Here is a 19318-nt window from a genome sequence, read left to right as displayed (position 1 = left end):
ACTTGTGCTTCATATTCTCATCACTCATTTCCACCTGTTGTTCCATTTGTAGTTAGTTAGACCTGGGGCCAAAAAGGAAGTTGAGGGTCGAGGTTACTCTGAAGCACCGCCTGACTTATCCCACCCTATTGTAGTGGTCTGTTTTCTTTCCTTCCCTCAGTTGACAATAACTCAGTGAGTACAGGGATCACGTTGCATTTGTTTATGCCTTCAGCATTTGGTGTATTAGGTCTCCAACAAATGTTTATAAATGAATGAATGCCAGCAGTGTTTTTCTGACTTCTGCATAAACTGCAAGGTGGCTTGTGATACCCATTGTCGGCGACAAACTACATCTGGTGCAGTTTCCCTACAGTGGAGTCCCCGAGATGGCCTTGGACAGGTTCCACGGACCTCTTGAAATTATATACATCCAAAGGTAATGCGTTTTCCAAAGAGCAGCATCTTACTTTTCATCACATTCTCAAAGGAATATGTGACCTAAAATGAGTTGGCAACCACACAAATTGTGAAAAGCTTTTCAGTGGTGTGGAAGAGCCATTAATTTATTTTTGTGCCCACACGCATATCAGTTTGTTGCTTGACCCTCTTGATAAATAAACTATATGTAAGTAACCCTGATGTGTTAGCACTTAAAGATCTAGATAAGATCAGCTTGATTCCTTGTTACTTGCCCGGTAAAAGTCCAAAGTTTCCCCAGGAATCTGCAGATTCCTTGGGGGTGAAGGTGTGGCTTCTGTTCTCTGGGTCATCTCTGCCTCCTCTTTCTCTGTTTTCTCAACCTGTCCGTTTCAGAATTGAAAGTCAATCCCTTCCTGGTTTCTGTCAGGAACACAGAATACACTCACAAAAAGCATTTGTAAGTGTTGTTACCAGCTTTGCTGGTGATTTGGGAGCCCCAGAAAGGGGTCGCATGGCAGAAAATCCAGACCTCTGGCTTCTTCCTGGCTCCCTGTTCCTTCCCTTTCTTTTATTCATCACAGATTTCCCCTTGGAATTCAGTTCTTCTTTATTGTGTAGAGCTACTTGGCAACCTTCAGCTTTTATTTCTGTTATTTTTGCATGGCTGAACTCAAAAAGGTGACCAGGAGCCAAAAGGGCCTCCCATTTGACAGCCTTTCTCTTTGGAAGGCAGATGTGGCTGTAACGATTTTTTTTTCTTGTTGTATATATATTTTAACATCTTTTCAACTTCCTTGAATCCATCTTACTAAATTCTGTAGGTCTGTGTTCTTATGAAGAATGTCCCTGACTTCACTGCAAACGTAGGCCTTTATAAATGGGGTAGGACCTATAAGCATGCCGAAAATCTTGTTCTTACATAGAAACGAAAGAGGACGAACATTTTTATCTTGAGATCTGCAAAACTAGTTTCCCTCACTGTGCCGTAAACTGAGATTCCTTCTCCAAGTTTCTTTAACTTTTTATTAATCTTCTTTTTTTAAAAAGGTAGTAATATATTTATTTTTGATGACTATGACATCAGTATGAATTTTTCAAAAATTAGAACAGTGTGGAAGTACACAATTAATGAAACCCCTCCCCCACCATAATCCTGTCCAGAGATGGCCTCTGGTAACATTTTGGTACATATCCTTGTAGAGATTTAAATGCATATAGCAACAATAAAACACTGACTATGAGCCGGGTACAGTGCTTTGTCTCATTAAATCTTCAGTGTCTCTGAGATGGGGCCCCCCATTTACCAAACAGTAAACTGGAGGCTTATAGCTAACTGATGACTTTCCTAAACATATTTCCAATATTTGCTTCTGTAAACAGTCTACAGTAAATGAAGACGTAACTAGCTGTTGCTTTTGTCTGTTTATGTCCACATGATAAATTTCCAGAACTGTAATTGCTTAGTCAAAAAGGGTGCACATTGAAACTTTTGGTGCATTTTGAGAGCGGTGGTGAAGAGCATGGGCTTCGTGGTCATACATACCAGTGTTCATATCTTCACTGCCACTTGCTGGCCACTCGCTAGACTTAAGCTGTGCCTCAGTTTGCTCATCTGTAAAATGGGGTAATTCCAGAAACCTCACATGGCTTGTGAGGATTAAATGAGATGATGCATGTAACATCCCTGGCTAGTATTCAACACATAGGAAGAGCAGTGCATTAGACACACTGGGTCATTGCTCATATAAAGCCAACATTTCAGTGTGGAAGGTGGGGAGTCGCAGTGAAGACGAACAGTACACAAATTAATGAGCAAGAAAAATAGCATGCCATGCAGACATTTAAAAGTAAGTGATGTGATAGGTAGATGGGTGGTTACCTTAGGTTGAATGGTTGGGGAAGTCCTCAAGAGGTGACATTTTAGCTAAAGTCTGAATAATGAGGATATTCTTTAAATTCCTAGAAGTAGAATTGTGGTATCAAAATTACATGCATTAAAGCCTTTTGTTAATATATTGACCAAATATTACCAGCTGACCAACAAAAAAATTTTTTAATAATTTACATTCCCTCTGCATATAAACATGTTTCTTTCCTTCACCTTTACCAGCACTTTTCTTTTGATTTTAAAAAGTGGGGTTAATATAAAGATTATCTTGGAGACCTTCCTGTTTGTCTTCTAATGTGCTTCATTAGCAGGGGTCAAAAATAAGAAAACAAGTTAGTCCCTTGGAGGGATCCCTTACTTGTCCAACATCACCCCTACTATAAACCTTTCTGCTCACTCACTCTGCCCTTTTTCTCTATGCCAGTTCCTGCACGCATTGTGTGACAGGACTGGAAGCCACCAGCACGTTAACCAGCATACATGTCAACAACCACGTTTCCCCTTGGGAATCAGGCAGTGCCTGGCTCAGGGGAGGTGCTGATCAAGCATTGCCTTTGCTATAAAAACAAGGCAGCTTTTAGAGGTGGGGCTGGTCTTTCCAAACAAATGTGTTGGCAAGGGTATAATAACCTGTGCGTTACAACTGCGCAGAAGGCTCTGCACATCTTTCTGTTCCAGTCACACCCCTCTCCGTGTGGCATGCGCTGGGGGCAGGGGTCTTGTGAGCAGTCACTGCCACTGCGGCTGCCCCAGAAGCGGTGCGTAGTGTCTCTTTGGTTTGTTTGGAATGTGTGTATGATTACATATTGTTTGTGGATCTGTTCTGTAAAACCTTTTATCATCCTAAAACTGTGTCATAAGAAACATTCTCTTTGCAGGTCTTGAGTGGGGCTCAACATCATTACAGTGATATAGTACATGTTCAGTTACAGAGCTTATTCAGATACTGTTTTAATTTCAGTCGTATTTTTTATAGAATACACATGTATTAGACTTTAATCTCTGATTCAAGCCTTAAAGAAAATGACATTATGTAGTTTAAGCTCACAGGCAAACGGACTGCAAGTTACGTGTTCTTAAAATGTGATTTCTTTTTATGATCTTGATCTTTTTAAACTCAGCAACCTAAATAAAACATCCTGAGGGCAAAATGTGTGAGCGAAGGGGTCCGGGGGTGGCGTAGGGAGGGAATGTGTTTGATGAAATTGTCCAGGAGCAAAGCACCACTCACTTGAAGCCCAGAGATTTGTCATCCAAATATGTGCAGATTGCTGGTACTATAAATAGTTTGAACTCGAGTAAACAGCTTCTTCCCCCTAGCTACTGCTTGGCCATTGTTCAGATGCCAGAACAGCCAGGGAATAGCATCTCAAACCAAGCTCATGGCACTTGTGCCCAACTCTTAGTCTGCTTCTTTGCCAGGTAGAGCCAGCAGCCACCCAGGGTTTGAGATGACCAGAAGGCAGACATTCAGGCCCTTTAGTTGCCCACTTTTGACTTCCACCCTGACCCAGCCTATCGTTACAGCTTTATAAACTTGCCTCTGCTCTAGAGTAGCAACAAGCTAAGGCTCCTGGCAACTATAAAAAGCCCTGGAACCACATGGCCGATGAGTACATGTAGGAGACACAGACATTTTCTTTTTCAGGGCTGAAGCATGCATGGCTCATTCCTTTCTTTTGGAGCCAAGGAGAGTGGCACTGGCTGTCAGAACCGCTGCAGGCTGCCCATGCCAGCAGCTGACGTGCCATGTGCCAGGAAGACAGGCTGTTGACATTTTAAGAACCCCTTTGAGGACTCAAGTAAAATGCTGACATTAGAGCAACCGAGGACATTCCATGGTTTATTACTATATTTCCTTTGGAAAAAATAAGTCTCTTTTTAAAATTCCTGCTTCAGCTGCATTCATTTACTCTGACTCTATGTCAGATGCCTCTGAGGAGGTTATGAATAACAACATTTTGTTGTTGAGGGGAACAGATGATAGGAATGATAGAAAAGTAGTGAATCGGGATCAGGGAACCTGGATTCTGGGGCAAGTTACCTAACTTTTCTTAGCTTTAATTCTTTCATCTGTCAAGTATAGGTAATTCTGTCTCTCCTGCTTCATGGGTTGGATGACAAAATGGATGTAATAATACTTTCTGGACTATATCAAACTAGTGGACCGTAAAGGAGAGGTAGGTTAGTTAGAAAGAGTCTCGCAGGCCTGGCCTTCTACTTTGTAACCTCAAGCAAATGGCTAAGGTCTCTCAACCTTAATCTTATCATTTGTAAAATGGGAATATTGATATCTGCTTTGCAAGAGTGTTATAAAGATTAGAAATAACCTATATTTCTAGAAATATTTCTAGAAATAACCTATAAAATAACCATTTGCACTGACAAATGGTAGATAATTATTAAACTGCAGTAATAATTATCATTATATTTAATGTGGAGGCATTCACTCTGGTTATTCAGGATTCTTTGCCTAGAGAAACAGGCTCAGTTTGTAGATGTTGAGATTAGCAAAAGGCCCAGCTAAAAGCTGATGGCAGTAACTGATAAAAAAATAGATAACATTTTTAAAAAGTCAATACACAAACATAATTTTTAAAAAAAATCTGCAGGTCTGGAAGGATACCCGTTTCCTGCTTGCCCCTCCCCCGAGGCAACATCTCCTGCCTTTAGCTCTTCCAGTGGTTCCCTCTGTTTCTCTAAGTAACATTACACTACCTCCACTATTTTTTTTTTAATTTTTAATGTGTATTTATTTTTGAGACAGAGAGAGAGGGGGATAGAGGATCCAAAAAGTGGTTCTGAGCTGTCAGCACAGAGCCCAGTGCAGGGCTCGAACCCACGAGTGGCGAGATCATGACCTGAGCTGAAGTCGGACACTTAACTGACTGAGCCACCCAGGTGCCCCTCCACTTCTTTTTTAAAACTAATTTTTGTTTTTGTCAAAATGGCATATGCACATAGATTCTTTTTAAGATCAATATCATTACTTGTTACTGAAACAACAAATAATGTTTCATTAAACAAATAATGTTTCAATAAATTGTTACTGAAAATGGCTGTCTTCTGCCCCCACCCCTCTATCCCCTGCCTCCTGCCCTGCTTCCAAGAGCATCCATTTTGGATCCCATTAGTTGTTTGTTCTAGTCTTACTTCCATGTATCCAAATAATATGCTTATACAGCTGCCTCTCTGTGTAAACATTCTCTTATTGTGGAAATTTTCAAACATATTCAATACTAGAATAATATAATGAGTGGTCATGTACCAGCCATTATCCAGCTTCAAGAATCATGACCCATCTTGTTTCATCTGTGCCTATAGCCACTTTTCCCCTTGCCACTGGATAATTTTGGAATAAATTTTAGGCATCATGTCATTTCATCAGTAGCAATTTCAGCATGCATCTCTAAGAAAACAAGGATTGCTTTGTTAAAAATGTAACTATGCTACCCTTATCACATATAAAATAATTAATAATCCCTTATTACTAGCAAAGATCTCTGATTAACTCCTAACTATTTTTTTTTATTCAAATCAGATGCAAGCAAGGACCACACACTACCATACAACTTTTTCTTTGTTCATCAGTTTTATTTTATTTATTTAGTTTTTCTTTGTTCATCAACTTAGGTGTTACCTATTGACCTCCTCCAATGGCACATTAGGCTTTAGCTTTTTTTATAAGCACCGCAGCCCCCCTCACGCTTCTCCTTTACCTTTTTCACCCAGTATCACTGGTTTTGGGTTAAGTCAGTATCCAGTGTTTTGTAGCATTATGGCGTCGTAAATATTTACTGCTGAGCCAGTAATGTTCTGGTTATTTTTCCTTTCTGTATGGCTTTTCCTGGATGTAATAACAGCTGCGTCTTTACTATGCTCAGTTCTCTTTGTTTCTTACTGCAAAGTCTTCCCATACTCTTCCGTGGACTCTCAGTACGATTTTCAGCACACCTGTCGGGGAGTCCCCAGTCAGACTGGCGCTCTCTAGGCCTGCGGGTCAGCTGAAGTCCTGAGCTACCCTCAGCCTCATCCTGGGCGTTCCTTCCACCTCTCTTGTTAGATCCCTGCTTTCAACTCCTACCTTACAGCTTAAACCCTCCTTTAGGGGAAGGATATTCTCCAGGAGTTGAGTGAGAAAACAGTACACGAGAGAAACTGTTCTGAGTCCTTCCATGTATCAAAATCATCTGCATTTTGCCTCGCTGAGGATAAATTCTAGGTTCCAAATCATTTTCTTTTAGAACTTTTCCCTTTGAAAGCGTTGCTCCGTTGTCTTCCGGCAGCCAGTATTGCTCGGAAGAAGTCTGATGCCATTCTGATTCTTTTCTTTTGAAACAGTCTCCCTAGAAACGTGGAGGATTTTTTTCCTTTTGGATTCTGCAAGGTTAGGAGAATGCATATAGGCATGGGAGACTCTCCTCCTTTTTAAGGATGCAGCCTTCCTTTCAGCCCTGGGAACGTTTCCTCATGATTTCTTAGATGATTTCCTATTGTACCTTTCTTTGTATTCTTTCTCTGGAATTCCTATTTAGTCTAATGTTGAACTTCCTGGATTGTTGTTCTAGATCAAAATCCTTTTTTATCCTGTAAACTTTTCCCCCCTATACTGTATTTTGAAAGATTTCCTTTTCATGTTTTCCAGGTTTTCTACTGAATCGTTAATTTCAATATTCATATTATTAATTTCTAAGAGTTCAGTGTTGTCAGCTTATTTTATGGACATAGATAGTATCTTCAGAATCTCTCTGAAGACATAAGAAAATTTTTTGAAAGGTTTTCACTTGTCTGAATTTCTTTCCCATAAAACAGTCCATTTTCTCTATATTTTAGTTTCTGTCCTGCTGTTGGTTTTCCTCAAATGCCCTGTGATGCCTTTTTTTTTTCTTTTTTTCCTTTTTTTTGCCAATTGTAAGCAATAATAAAAGCCTCCTTTTAGGAGTTAGGCCTTCGTTTCCTCTGGAACTGGTTGTCTGTTTGCCACATGGACCTCACCCCTGCCTGGGAAGCTGCCAGAAGTTCGGTCTACCACACTAAAGGGTACACTTTGCTTTAGGGCACCTGACCAGCAGTTAGACTGAGGGGCCCTCAAAGGTCAGGATAAGGACGCCCGATCTCCTATGAGACAGGAGGTATCCTGTGAACCTACCTATTTTTTTAAGTGCATGCTATCTGGGATCAGGCTTCCCTTCTCTTGCCATCCCTCCATCGGGCACACTGGCTGCATCACCAGCAGTCTAAGGGGGCCCAGGAGGTGGACCCTCAGAACATCAAACCCTATAAAGAATACAGCCAGGTATATTCCAAAATCAAAAAAAAAAAAAAAATCAAACATTTCTTTGTCATCTTTTGTGGGACTGACTCCTCTCTGCCCCCAAATGACTTAAGTGTCTGATTTTATTTTATTTTTTATTTTTAAGTTTACTTATTTATTTTGTGAGAGAGAGAGAGAGAGAGAGAGAGAGAGCGCATGAGTGTGCACAGGGGAAGGGCAGAGAGAGAGAATCCCAAGCAGGCTCTGCTCTATCAGCACCCAGAGCCCAACATGGGGCTTGAACTCGCGAACCTTGAGATCATGCACTGAGCCGAAATCAAGAGTCGGACACTTAATTGACTTAGCCACCCGGGTGCCCTTAAGTGTCTGATTTTAAAACATTATTTGAGGGGCGCCTGGGTGGCGCAGTCGGTTAAGCGTCCGACTTCAGCCAGGTCATGATCTCGCGGTCCGTGAGTTCGAGCCCCGCGTCGGGCTCTGGGTTGATGGCTCAGAGCCTGGAGCCTGTTTCCGATTCTGTGACTCCCTCTCTCTCTGCCCCTCCCCCGTTCATGCTCTGTCTCTCTCTGTCCCAAAAATAAAAATGAACGTTGAAAAAAAAAATTAAAAAAAAAAAAAAAACAAAAAACAAAAAAAACATTATTTGAGTGTAGGTATGGTTCTTTTTGGGTCCATATGCCAGGAGGTTAACTGGTTATTTCTGTGTGGTAGGAAGATGGATGATTTTCCTCCCTTTTTTCCTGCTCTTCTATATTTCCTCTTTTTTACAGTAAGCAATTATAATTGGAAAGAAAAACAAATCTATTTTTTATAATTGTCTCAGTCAATATGCTTCTTAATAATGTCTAGAGAAAATGGGGACCTTCTAGCTGTGTGCCATAGTGAATAAGAGAGTTTGAAATGGCATGACAACTGAAACCTGCCTTTTTAAAAAAAAATTTTTTTTACATTTATTTATTTTTGAGAGGCAGAGAGAGACAGAGTGTGAGTGGGGGAGGGGCAGAGAGAGAAGGAGACACAGAATCCAAAGCATGCTGCAGGCTCTGAGCAAGCTGTCAGCACATAGCCCGATGTGGGGCTCGAACCCACAAACCATGAGATCATGACCTGAGCCAAAGTCAGACGTTTAACCTACTCAGCCACTCAGGTGCCCGTGAAACCTGCCTTTGATAGGGTGAAAGCTAATTGCATTTTGCAGCAGCTGTTTGGACTAGGTCAGTAGCCATGGCCAGAACTTATTCATCATATGTTCCTTTCAACAGATGTCAGTCAGTTACCAGTTCAACAAATTACCTATTGTTCTGTGTCTAGAATTTCCTCATGTGTCAAATGGAAATAATAATACCTACTTCATAGGACCTCACAGGGATTAAATGAGATAATTTATATAGAGCAATTGGAATATTACCTGGTGTATGGTAAACGTCCATTGTAAGTTTTTATGATTTATAGATTTTCTTATTTTAACAAGTATCTCATCATATGTACAAAATGCTCATAAATTAAACACAGATCTTTTCCATAAGGAACTCAGATTCTAGCAACATAAGATCTGCCCAAGAATAAATATGCCTCAGAGAGGAGAAAAGCATAAGTTTTGTAAGAGAAAAACAGATAAAGTACTAAGGAAATTCACAGGGAGAGACCCCTTCCAGACTGGGGGGTGAAGGGTGGGAATTAAGGGCAGCTTTGTGCAAAGGGGCTGCCTGAGCCCTTCAGAACAGCTCTGCGCTCAGAAGCAGCCAGCGTTTCCTCAGGTGGAGCCAATACCGCGGGCCATGTAGAGTTGGGAGCTTTCCTGCAGGGAAACCCTATCAGAGTCAGTAGAGTGAGGGACTTCAGAATACAGGCCTGGCCCCAGGCAGCCCTGGCGAGGAGCCCAGGCTCCTGCCCGTATTCCAGTGAACCTGGCACAGGCTGGTCAGCCTCTGCAGCATCGGTCTCCACAGCTGTAAGATGAGAGGATACCAAATACCTCCTGCCCCTGATAATTGTCAGGGTAACATAAGGTGGTGTCTGTAGAGCGCTAGGCACAGAGCATGGCCCCAGTCCACACGGTAAATCCGCCGTTGTCAGAAGACAGAATGAGCGTGATGGTGTTGTCCTGTTTTCTCTTCATGGACTCTGTCACAGATGTACAAGTATTCAGTCTGCCAGGCAAGTGTTATAAAATGTATGTGGTCGATGGGGCGCCTGGGTGGCTTAGTCGGTTAAGCGTCCAACTTCGGCTCAGGTCATGATCTCATGGTTCGTGAGAGTTCAAGCCCCGCGTTGGGCTCTGTGCTGACAGCTCAGAGCCTGGAGCCTGCTTCAGATTCTGTGTCTCCCTCTCTCTCCGCCCTCCCACACTTGTGCTCTCTCAAAAATTTTAAAAAATAATTAAAAAAAGTAAAATGTATGTGGTCGAAGAAAACAATATCTTTGTTTTTATGAACACGCTCCTTACTATTATTCTTGTTCAAATAACAAAACATGATTCAAAGAATTGGGAGTGATTTCAGTAAACTGATCTGTCCAGGGCCCAGCTCATTTTCTGATGCCCCCTTGGGCTTCTGGAATAAAGGCCTGGCCAGACAATAGTCCCAGTCTCCACCTCCAGTCCCTCCAAGCTGAGTGTTCCTGCTGAGAACACAGCTCTAGGTGGGCTTTTGTTCCTTATTCATCCTGAGAATGAATTCTAGAGAATTCTAGAGAAATAATGGGTCCTCTGGCTTCCCAACATCCTTGACTTTATTCATTCACCGTTACATCATCTTCAGAGTAGAGGATGGTGACACTGAATCAGAATTAGAAAATAATGCCTTTACTTTAGGATGTCGCAGCTTATTTTTGCAAGTTTTTTTTCCAAGTATTTTTGAACATGTGGTATGTGCCAGGCACTTAATCCACACAATAACCTTGTAGGGTAAGTGTTATTATTCTCACTTTACACAGAAGTTGACTTTCCCAAGGTTATACATTGCTGGACCATCCAAGGACAGGAAGGAAAAACCCAGATCTCTCTGAGATGGTAACTACTGTTCTCCATGAGCTAAGAGGCTGGAGTGCTTTTCCTTCTGTAGCCCCACACCAGCTTTGGGAAGGCCTTAGATTGGCACACTCCCTCCTGACATATAGTCTGTTTGCTTAGTCTTTCCTGATTACAGCATCAAAGATTTCTGAGAACTAATTAAAATTTTTGTTAAGTCACAAACTCCCACAGCCTTACCCCCACCTATAAATAGCTTCTTTCCTAAAAGAGCTCCAATCCCATCTTGCCATCCAAGTAAGTTTAAGACAGATCAGATCTGCCTTTTGTGGGGAAAGGCGGTGGAAGCCCAGACTCCTTCAGGTCACGAGGTATTTTGGTAGCAAAGCAAGTAAGTAGTACCGCCTCTTACCTAATGAATGGCCTGTCGTGTTTCCGTTAGGCAGTAGATGGACTACCTCCCCCTCCCCTGGCCTGGCTGAAAATCCTCCCTCCCACCCCTTCCCTATTTGTTTTAATAAGTTAGCTCATTTTTCTAAGTAGAGATGATCCCATTTAGAAACAAGGGCCATGTTCAGAGAAGTAGCCTTGGCATGTGTATGGCATGCATGCTGGCCTAAGTAGGAGTTAAAAGACTCAGTTTCCAAATCTCACCCTTTAATCTTGAGCTGTATGACCGTGAGCATGTCACTTCTCTTTGTTTCATTTTTCCTACCCAGGAAAAGCAGACTAAGAATTTAGCCCCCGGGTACTAATTCTCCTAAAATGAGAATCAGGCGAGATTACGTACGACAACAAAGCTGCCGTCTATCAGCTCGTAGTATGTGCAGATGCTTTCATTTCCCTTGCACGTGTTCTTTCTCACTGCCCTAACAGGCAGGCCCTAGTGTCCCATTTTATAGTTTAAAAAAAAAAAGTTCAGAGCAGTTAAGTCACACAGGACTCAGATCCACATCTCTGGCTCCCACACTGATGCCCATAAGCAATATACATGTCACGCTGCTTCCCCTTGTACCCAGAAGTACAGGGCTTTCGTGTGTCTTCCCCTTCAAGAGCTCTGCAAATGCAAGAGATTGCTACTCTTTCTCCTAACCCCTGCTGGTCCACGTTAATCCCTAAGGACAGTTCTCATACTTCTTTATCTTATCCAGTAGTTTATGCTGCCTCTTCCCATGTCCCCCAGGCCTTGTTCAGTGAATTCTTTGGTGTTTTCTCCCAGAGAAACAGTTCAGCTGCACCACAAAGGAGGCTAAAGGAGCCAGGCTGAGCCTGGCATCTCGGGCATCAGCCTCTGACCTGTCAAGGCTTCTCCCCTCCCTTAAGCATGTCATCAGCCGGCTTGCAGTAAAATTCTTTATGTTGAGATTGTTGATAAGCTCCTCAGTCACTGACCTTCAAAAGTAGGAGGCCCCAAAGCCATCTTCATTGATGGGGAAACTGAGGTGCAGGAAGAGAGGTGACTTGAGGCCATTCAGTTAGGAGTGTGATTGAGACCAGAAGCCAGTTCTCCAGGCAACAGACCAGTGCGCCTTCCGAACCTCACACTTGGGCACATGTCCTCTCCCCTAAGTGAGGGCCAAACATGCACTGTGCCCAGCATGCACCCAGAAAACTTGGGAGGAGAAATTAAACAACTGAGAAAATTGAGCAGGAGGAAATGGGGGTGGGGTCGAGTGGGGATCTCCACCCTAGGAAGCATATTACACACCAAAGTGAATGAAAACACAGCAAAGCAAACCAGATCACCTTCGGTCATCAGTGACTATGAGGCAAAGGGACTTAGGCCAGGATCCCTGGCCCAGTGACTGGATAGGAAGCCTTTTGTCACTAAGGCTGCACTGTTTAAAATTGAAGGAAGGATGTTAGGCAAGTGTGACGGCCTGGGATGCAGTTACAGCCCCCGCCCCCCCCCCCCCCCCTCCGGCTCATTGTCCAGAGGAAATGGATCTCCCCCGTGGACAGAGAGGTGGAAACCAAGCAAGGCAGCTGAGTGGTTGACATCATCAGGCTGAGCATTGGGTTACAACAAATGGGGACTTACTTGGCCAGAGACGTGGGAAACACCCACTAAAACCCTCGAAGTGCATTTCATTTAGAGACTCTGAAAGAGGGAGGGAGAGAGAGAGAGAGCAAGAAAGAATCCAGACTGCTCTGCCGGCCTGGTCTGCTAATCTTGCTAACCCTCAGAAGGGAAGCATTTTGAATCCTGGTTTCTTAAATCCTCCCCTCACTTGTGACTGAAGAGCCCTGGACTTTGGAGAAACTCTTCGCTCTTGTGAGTAGAACTTTATTCTCCGCTGCTCCCACCCCAAGGGAAAGCAGAGCTTGGAGGCAGAGCCCTCTGGAGAGCTCTGCTGGCTTTATAGCCTGTTGGCCACAAAGTGTCTATTTTTATATTATGATATATTATTGCTCTGAAAATTATGACTTTGTCTGAAACTGCCTGAGGCTAGAGTCTGAACTCAAGCTTCACAGATGGGCTCCATTCAAACGCTGTTTGACTTTTTTACCCCAAGAAGGCTGACAGATTGGCCACAGCTTTAAAAGCAGCTGCTTGCCCTAAAGATAGGTAAAGAAATAAGTGTTCCCTTAGGCATCGGTGTTTGTAAAAACCTTTCGTTTTTTTTCTCTGATTAAGAAGGTGGTACAACCAAATTTACACATTCCAGGGACACAGGTCCCTGCAAGTGAAAATTCCCCGTAGTCCTTTCCTCACAAATATAAGATTGGTATCGTAAATGTAAGCTAGATGATTAGGTTTCATGAAGTTAGCTTATCACATACACCTAATGCCGCAGTAGCTTCATAGACTCCAGGATGGAAAGAAGCGTCGGAAAACTTTAGCTTCGTGGTATTTTTATTGCTTCCTTTTTAAAATTTGCTGTTGATGACTAGAAAATAAACAGAACAAGTGTAAGTAAGCACTTGGGCATTTTATTTGTTGGGGTTTGTTTTTAGGATTTTAAACCGGGTGAGGGGCGCCGAGGTGGCTCAGTCAATTAAGCGTCCGACTTCAGGTCAGGTCATGAGCTCGCGGTTCACAAGTTCGAGCCCCTCATCGGGTTCTATGCTGACAGCTCAGAGCCTGGAGCCTGCTCCTGATTCTGTGTCTCCCTCTCTGCCCCTCCCCCGCTTGCTCTCTCTCTGTCTCTCTCTCTCTCTCTGTCTCTCTCTCTCAAATAAATAAACATTAAAAAACAAAAACAGGGGCGCCTGGGTGGCGCAGTCGGTTAAGCGTCCGACTTCAGCCAGGTCACGATCTCGCGGTCCGTGAGTTCGAGCCCCGCGTCAGGCTCTGGGCTGATGGCTCAGAGCCTGGAGCCTGTTTCCGATTCTGTGTCTCCCTCTCTCTCTGCCCCTCCCCCGTTCATGCTCTGTCTCTCTCTGTCCCAGAAATAAATAAACGTTGAAAAAAAAAATTAAAAAAAAAAAACAAAAAAAAAACAAAAACAAAAAACGGGTGAGCCACTCTGTACAGAGGGGAAGGGAGGAGGCTCACCAGCGGGCGCCGGAGCTGAGGCTTCTGCGCTGGTTTGAGGTACGTGGCTTGGAGCCGCTGCGAGCAACCCACCTCCCCTGCCAGCAGGTAGAAGCAGTTGGGAAAGTTAAAGGGGAAAGACTTCGGCTTTAAGAAACAAAGGGCCACCCAGTGAAACTTTGTGGCCCTGAGCAAGCGTTCTACACTTTCTGGACCCCAGTTTCCTCTTTTGTTCCTAAATAAAGGGACAAAACTAGATGGTCGCTATATTTCAGAATTCAGCTTGACGTGAACCATCCATATCTTTCTTGCTTTTGAGGAGAATCCTTAGGGCTTGAGGAGCAAAGTGCCTGTGGTTTTCAGTATCCCAGAGTGGCTAAAAACGGGCACCTGTGAGGACAATTAAAAGAGGACATAACACAGTAAACAGTAAGTTACTTCTGAGTTTTTATAGTTTTGTAAGGTGTGATGAAGAAAGTCTCAGTGTGGTGTACGTGTGGGCACACACACAATAGGGAGGGAGGAGAAACAAGAATTAACACTAACGAGTGTCTCATAAGTGCTCAACCCCATGTTATGCTCACCCTTTTGCAAAACCCGAGGTGGTCAGTGTCATTACTCCCCGATCTCCATTGTATGTTCCATATTATCCTGAACTCCTTCCTCGTGTTCACCTGAACTGTGCTCCCAATTACTGGCATAACTTCCATTCACCGTGTCTCCTCTGGACCATGTGCCCTCTCTCGTGAGTCTGTCTCGGACGTTACCATAACCCCATTACCAGGTAGAAAGCCTGGCACACAGTTCCAGAGGAAACACAGCATACTCGATTTTAATGTAGAGACCACCATCCTAGTCCCTGGCTTGGCACAGGAGAGGGAGAAAAGGAAGGAAAAATCTCTCTGCTGCCCTTCTACCTTCATCTTACCGAGACGCGGCCTCTCCTGCTGCGGGAAAGGATGGCCAGAGCCAAAGCACAAAGAAAAGCAGAAGATGTCAAATCTTGAATTTTGAGTTTCTAGGGTCCCAGGTATTGTCAATTTAAGGGATTTTTATCTTTAAGCCTATTAGAGACTCTAACCCTCAAGAAGATGCAGTATTTAAAAACTGCTTGGGGTGCCTGCGTGGCTCAGTCTGTTGGGCATCTGACTCTTGATTTCAGCTCAGATCGTGATTCCAGGGTCTTGCGATCAAGCCCTGCATGGGGCTCACGCTGAGCATGGATGGAGCCTGCTTAAGATTCTCTGTCCCTCTGCCTCCCTTCCCTACTCACGTGCTCTCTCTCTCTCAAAAACAAACAAACAGTCACTTGAATTAAGACCATGGTTACAGGAGAGTTCTCAAAGCCCCTTGGAGTATCTGAGAGTTTCAGTCTCCTCCAGCAGCTCAACCCTTGAAAGTGCACCGTTGCTGCCATGGAACCACCATGGCCGTGGGCAGTGGGCCTCTGTCTCTACCCAGCTCCCCAAGATCTCCAGACTTTGGCTGATTTAAAAACTGGTCCTTCCTCCTAAGATGGTGGTGAGGAGGTGATATTTCTGGAAGGAAAGTACCTGGTTTAGGTTTTTATTTTTGTTTGAATTTTAATGCCTTTAGCAGGTGTGCTCCCCAGTTGCTTACCATCTGTGTTATTTGCTTGCCTGTCACCATCTCTAATCTCCTGCCTGCCCCTTGTCCCCTGTGGGCATTTGTATTTTCGACCTCTGGGCTGGTTGGTATTTGCAGTCCTTGTCACTTCAGACTGTCTAGGGTTCAGTGAGAAGTTGGGGAGGGGAGCAGGTACTCCCCACCTCCTAGTGGAGACATCTTAGATTACCTCATAGAGCCTGCTTCTCTTCTGTGAAGTGGGGGGGATCACAGTTATACCTACCTCCAGGGATACCATGGGGATGAAACAGGATAAAGCTCATAGCCTACTTAGTTGGCAGGAAAATGCTTGGGATTAGCTACTTTATGGTTTCCAGAAACAGAATGTTAGCCAAGGTACACAGGCCCTGGCCCCCTGAGTCATTGGATGGCATTTGTTTGAGGGATGTGAGGTCATCTCTGAACTTATCAGTGTTGAAGCCCATCCTGGCTCTTTCAACAAAGCCTTAGCACTGTTTCCTATCACCCAGTCAGGTGCTGTTCTCCTGGGACCAGAGGATGCTGGCCCAGCCACTTAAGGAAGAAGCTGGTGGCAGGTGTTACTTTCTGAGTGTGACAAGAAGCTGAGTTCACCCAATTAACTCTGCTGAGTGTTTTCACAAGGGGCCAGAAGTGATTCCTAAGTGGAGACAGACGTGGAAAATCTAAAGTTCTTGGAAACAAGTCATTAATCATGACCCAAGGCTGAGCTCACTACCTCCTGGAAATCTTTCAGAAATGCTTTATGAAAACTTTGTGCACTGCTTCTTCAAAGAGTGGTTCCTTTGGAAGCTGCCGTCAGGTCTGATGCTGAGTGATTCTAAATTGCAGATTAAAATGCATCTGTCTTATTAGAGGAAGCCAGCGTTTCCTAACTTTATTTAGAAGACGTCTCTTTAATCTTCCAAGAAATTACTACTCTTCAACTTGGCTTTTCCGAAATGAATAATGGACCTTCAGGTCACTAAAGAAATGAAGGTATTGTTAGCTGATGCGTTCTTATTATGTCCCAGGGACTTAGGTCAGTCATTATGTTTAGTACTTTATAGGTGTGGTCTCTGCCATTCAGTAAATTACACTGAGGGCAGACCTAGGACCAAGCATGAGGGTGGAGGAACAGGGCCTGGAGGAGAGATAGCCTGTGGCTTGTGAAGTTCTCAGAGCGTCACGGAAGACAGACAGATGAACAGTTGGAGTGGACCAGCATCTGGCAGATAGGGGTCCCGATCTCCAGCTGGTTGATTACCCCCAGAGCTTTGCCAGCTTTAGGGAGAAATGAGAGCTGCGTGCTGCTGAAGCTTTCACTCCTGGAACCTTCCTGTCCAAGGCTTCAGATGAAAGACAGGAACTCTTCCTCACAAACTGCAGGGGCCCCCGCCTTGGAGGATCCTAAATCTTCATTCCCAAGTTTAAGGAGACATAAGGACAGGTGATTTTGCAGTCTAAGATCACCACTGGATCTTGCTGGTTTGTTTTTATAACATTTATTGTAGAGCATTTCCTTTTTCAGATTATGAAATTAGAACATATTCATGGAAGGAAAGCTAGACAGTACAGAAAAACACTTAAATCCTCACCCAGTGGTTTCACATCTTTGATTTTTTAATAAGGCTTGGCCAGGTCAAAGGGTATGAGCTTTGTTAGGTCTCTTATCCACATTCCAGTTTGGCACCAGAAAGTTTCTGCCAGTGTAAGAAACTCCCCTTTAACATTACACGCTTGTCCTGTCCTCACCCCCCATCCACTCACCCACACACTACCACTGCTTTTCAGGTTTCACTTGTCATTTTCTGGGCAAAGTCTCTGTTTGCAAATCTCAAAGGTGTTCATGCCATGTGCTGCGTTCCCCTGGGTAGGAGAAACCATTGTCTGCGGTTGGAGACTGCAGCCTTCCCTTGTACTTTCCCGTGCGTGTGCAAGAATTCGTCCCCTGTTCAGAACCCTCTGTGTGTCAGGCGTTATGCAAGGCGCTATGGGGAATGCCAAGGTAAATGAGACCTCTAAGCAGCTTGCAGTCTGATAGGAAAAAAAAGACTCCAATAACTCTAACACGTGTCATTGTGCACCCCCAGAGAGGGACAGTGCCATGGAAAGCCTGAGAAAGAGGAGGGGCAGTGGCATTTGAGTCGAGCCTTCAGTTCACTTCAATACTCTTTTCCTGTGTTCAGCTAGTTAGTATTTATTGAGCACCTAATTATTTTCCAGGCACTGGGCAAGGTGATAGGAGGACAGTGTTTCATGGAACAGGCATGGTCCTTCTTCACATGAAGCTTACAAGGACGTGTAGTGGTGTTATGAAATGAATAAACAGGGGTGCAGTCAGGGCAGGTTTGCTTGAAGAGCCAGTGCTGAGATGAGGTGTCCGTTAGGCCAAGAGCTAAGGCAGGAGGTGGGGAGGAAGGGTGTCGTGGGAAAGAATCCAGATAGGGAAAGGTACATGTGTGCAAGGGCCCAAGGCAGGAGAGCATGTGGGATGTTGGAGAGACTGAAGGGAAGCCAGTGTGGCTGAAGCATAGAGGGGAAGAGAACTGAGAAGGGGGCAGAGGTTAGGGTTCAGAGAGTTAGGCAGGGGCCTGATGATGTAAGCCTTTGTGGGTGGTGTTTGCTGTGTGGAGAATGGATTGAGGGGCAGTCGCAGTAGTCGTGGAGAAAGAGGATTGGCGTTGGGTAGGACAAGAAGGTAAGGGTGGGGAGATAGAAGAGGTAGTAGATGGATTTGAAACCACTAGAGGTAGAAACTTAGAGGCTTTTAGTCTGTGCCAGACTCAGGGCTGGGCCCTGAGGGCATAGAGATGAAAGAGATACATCTCCTGTGCCCTGGGCTTTTAGAGACCTAGCAGCATTGAAGGTTGGGTAGGATGTGGGTAGGCAGACACAGGAGCATGGGATTTCCTTCTCATAGTCAGCAGCTGTATTCCAGTACATGAGAAAGTTTCTCTCTCAGGTGGCATAGAATATTACTCCTGGACTATAATTCTTTTCCTAAAAGGCAAGGAGAGCTGTTATTCCCAAGAGCCTTCCTTTATTCATTGGCTTGCCTGCCTTTCTCCTTGTGATTTCATACCCGAGCTCCCTACTGGAGTCCTACTGGACTTGGGGTTTGGAGACCTGAGTTTATATTGCAGCTTTGTTACCAACCTGCCATGTGACTTACAAAGATTCTTAACTTGGCTTGGGACACCTGGGTGGCTCGGTTGGTTAAGCGTCTGACTCTTGGTTTCAGCTCAGGTCATAGTATCACAGTTTGTGGGATCGAGCCCCATGATGGGCTCTATACTGACAGTGTGGAGCCTGCTTGGGATTCGCTCCTTCCCTCTCTCTCTCTCTCTCTGCCCTCTCCCCCTACTCATGCTTTCTCTTCCTCTCAAAATAAATAAATTAAAAAAAAAAAAAGATTCTTAACATCTCTGGGTCATTTTCACCTGTAAGTAAAAATGATACTGATCTGATACCTGGGTCATTATGAAGATGAAATTAAGATAAGACATCTTAAAATGCTTTGTAAAATATGAAGTGCTATAGAAATGTGAGGTGTCATTATTATTTCAATGAAATAAAAGAACACAAGCTAAAAGCAAAGCATTTCACTGGGGAAGGCCAGAGTGTACCTTGCACCTAACTCTGAAATAGCAGATCTAGTATAGTAGCTGTCCTTCAGGAGTGTTCTCTTTTATTTCATTC

General features: G+C 44.0%; 1 protein-coding gene across 5 annotated transcripts in view; it reads left to right on the top strand.

Annotated features, from left to right (window-relative positions):
* PKIG (cAMP-dependent protein kinase inhibitor gamma) overlaps positions 1-19318 on the top strand; it is a 97393-nt gene that overhangs the window by 51821 nt on the left and 26254 nt on the right. The window contains exons 1-2 of one of the 5 annotated variants that reach the window (XM_047852717.1): positions 12619-12808; positions 16129-16615. The exons of 2 other annotated variants lie outside the window; for them this stretch is intronic. The gene's annotated coding sequence lies outside the window, so the exon portion shown is untranslated. Of the gene's footprint in view, positions 1-12618; positions 12809-14355; positions 14441-16128; positions 16616-19318 lie in introns of those variants that run through there. 2 more of the 5 variants (XM_047852715.1, XM_047852718.1) reach the window with 2 other exon arrangements.

This window comes from Prionailurus viverrinus, chromosome A3 (assembly GCF_022837055.1).
Source record: "Prionailurus viverrinus isolate Anna chromosome A3, UM_Priviv_1.0, whole genome shotgun sequence".
In the NCBI taxonomy this organism is placed as follows: Eukaryota; Metazoa; Chordata; class Mammalia; order Carnivora; family Felidae; genus Prionailurus; species Prionailurus viverrinus.
Note: the sequence above shows the minus strand (reverse complement) of the source record. Positions and strands in the feature narration are given on the sequence as shown.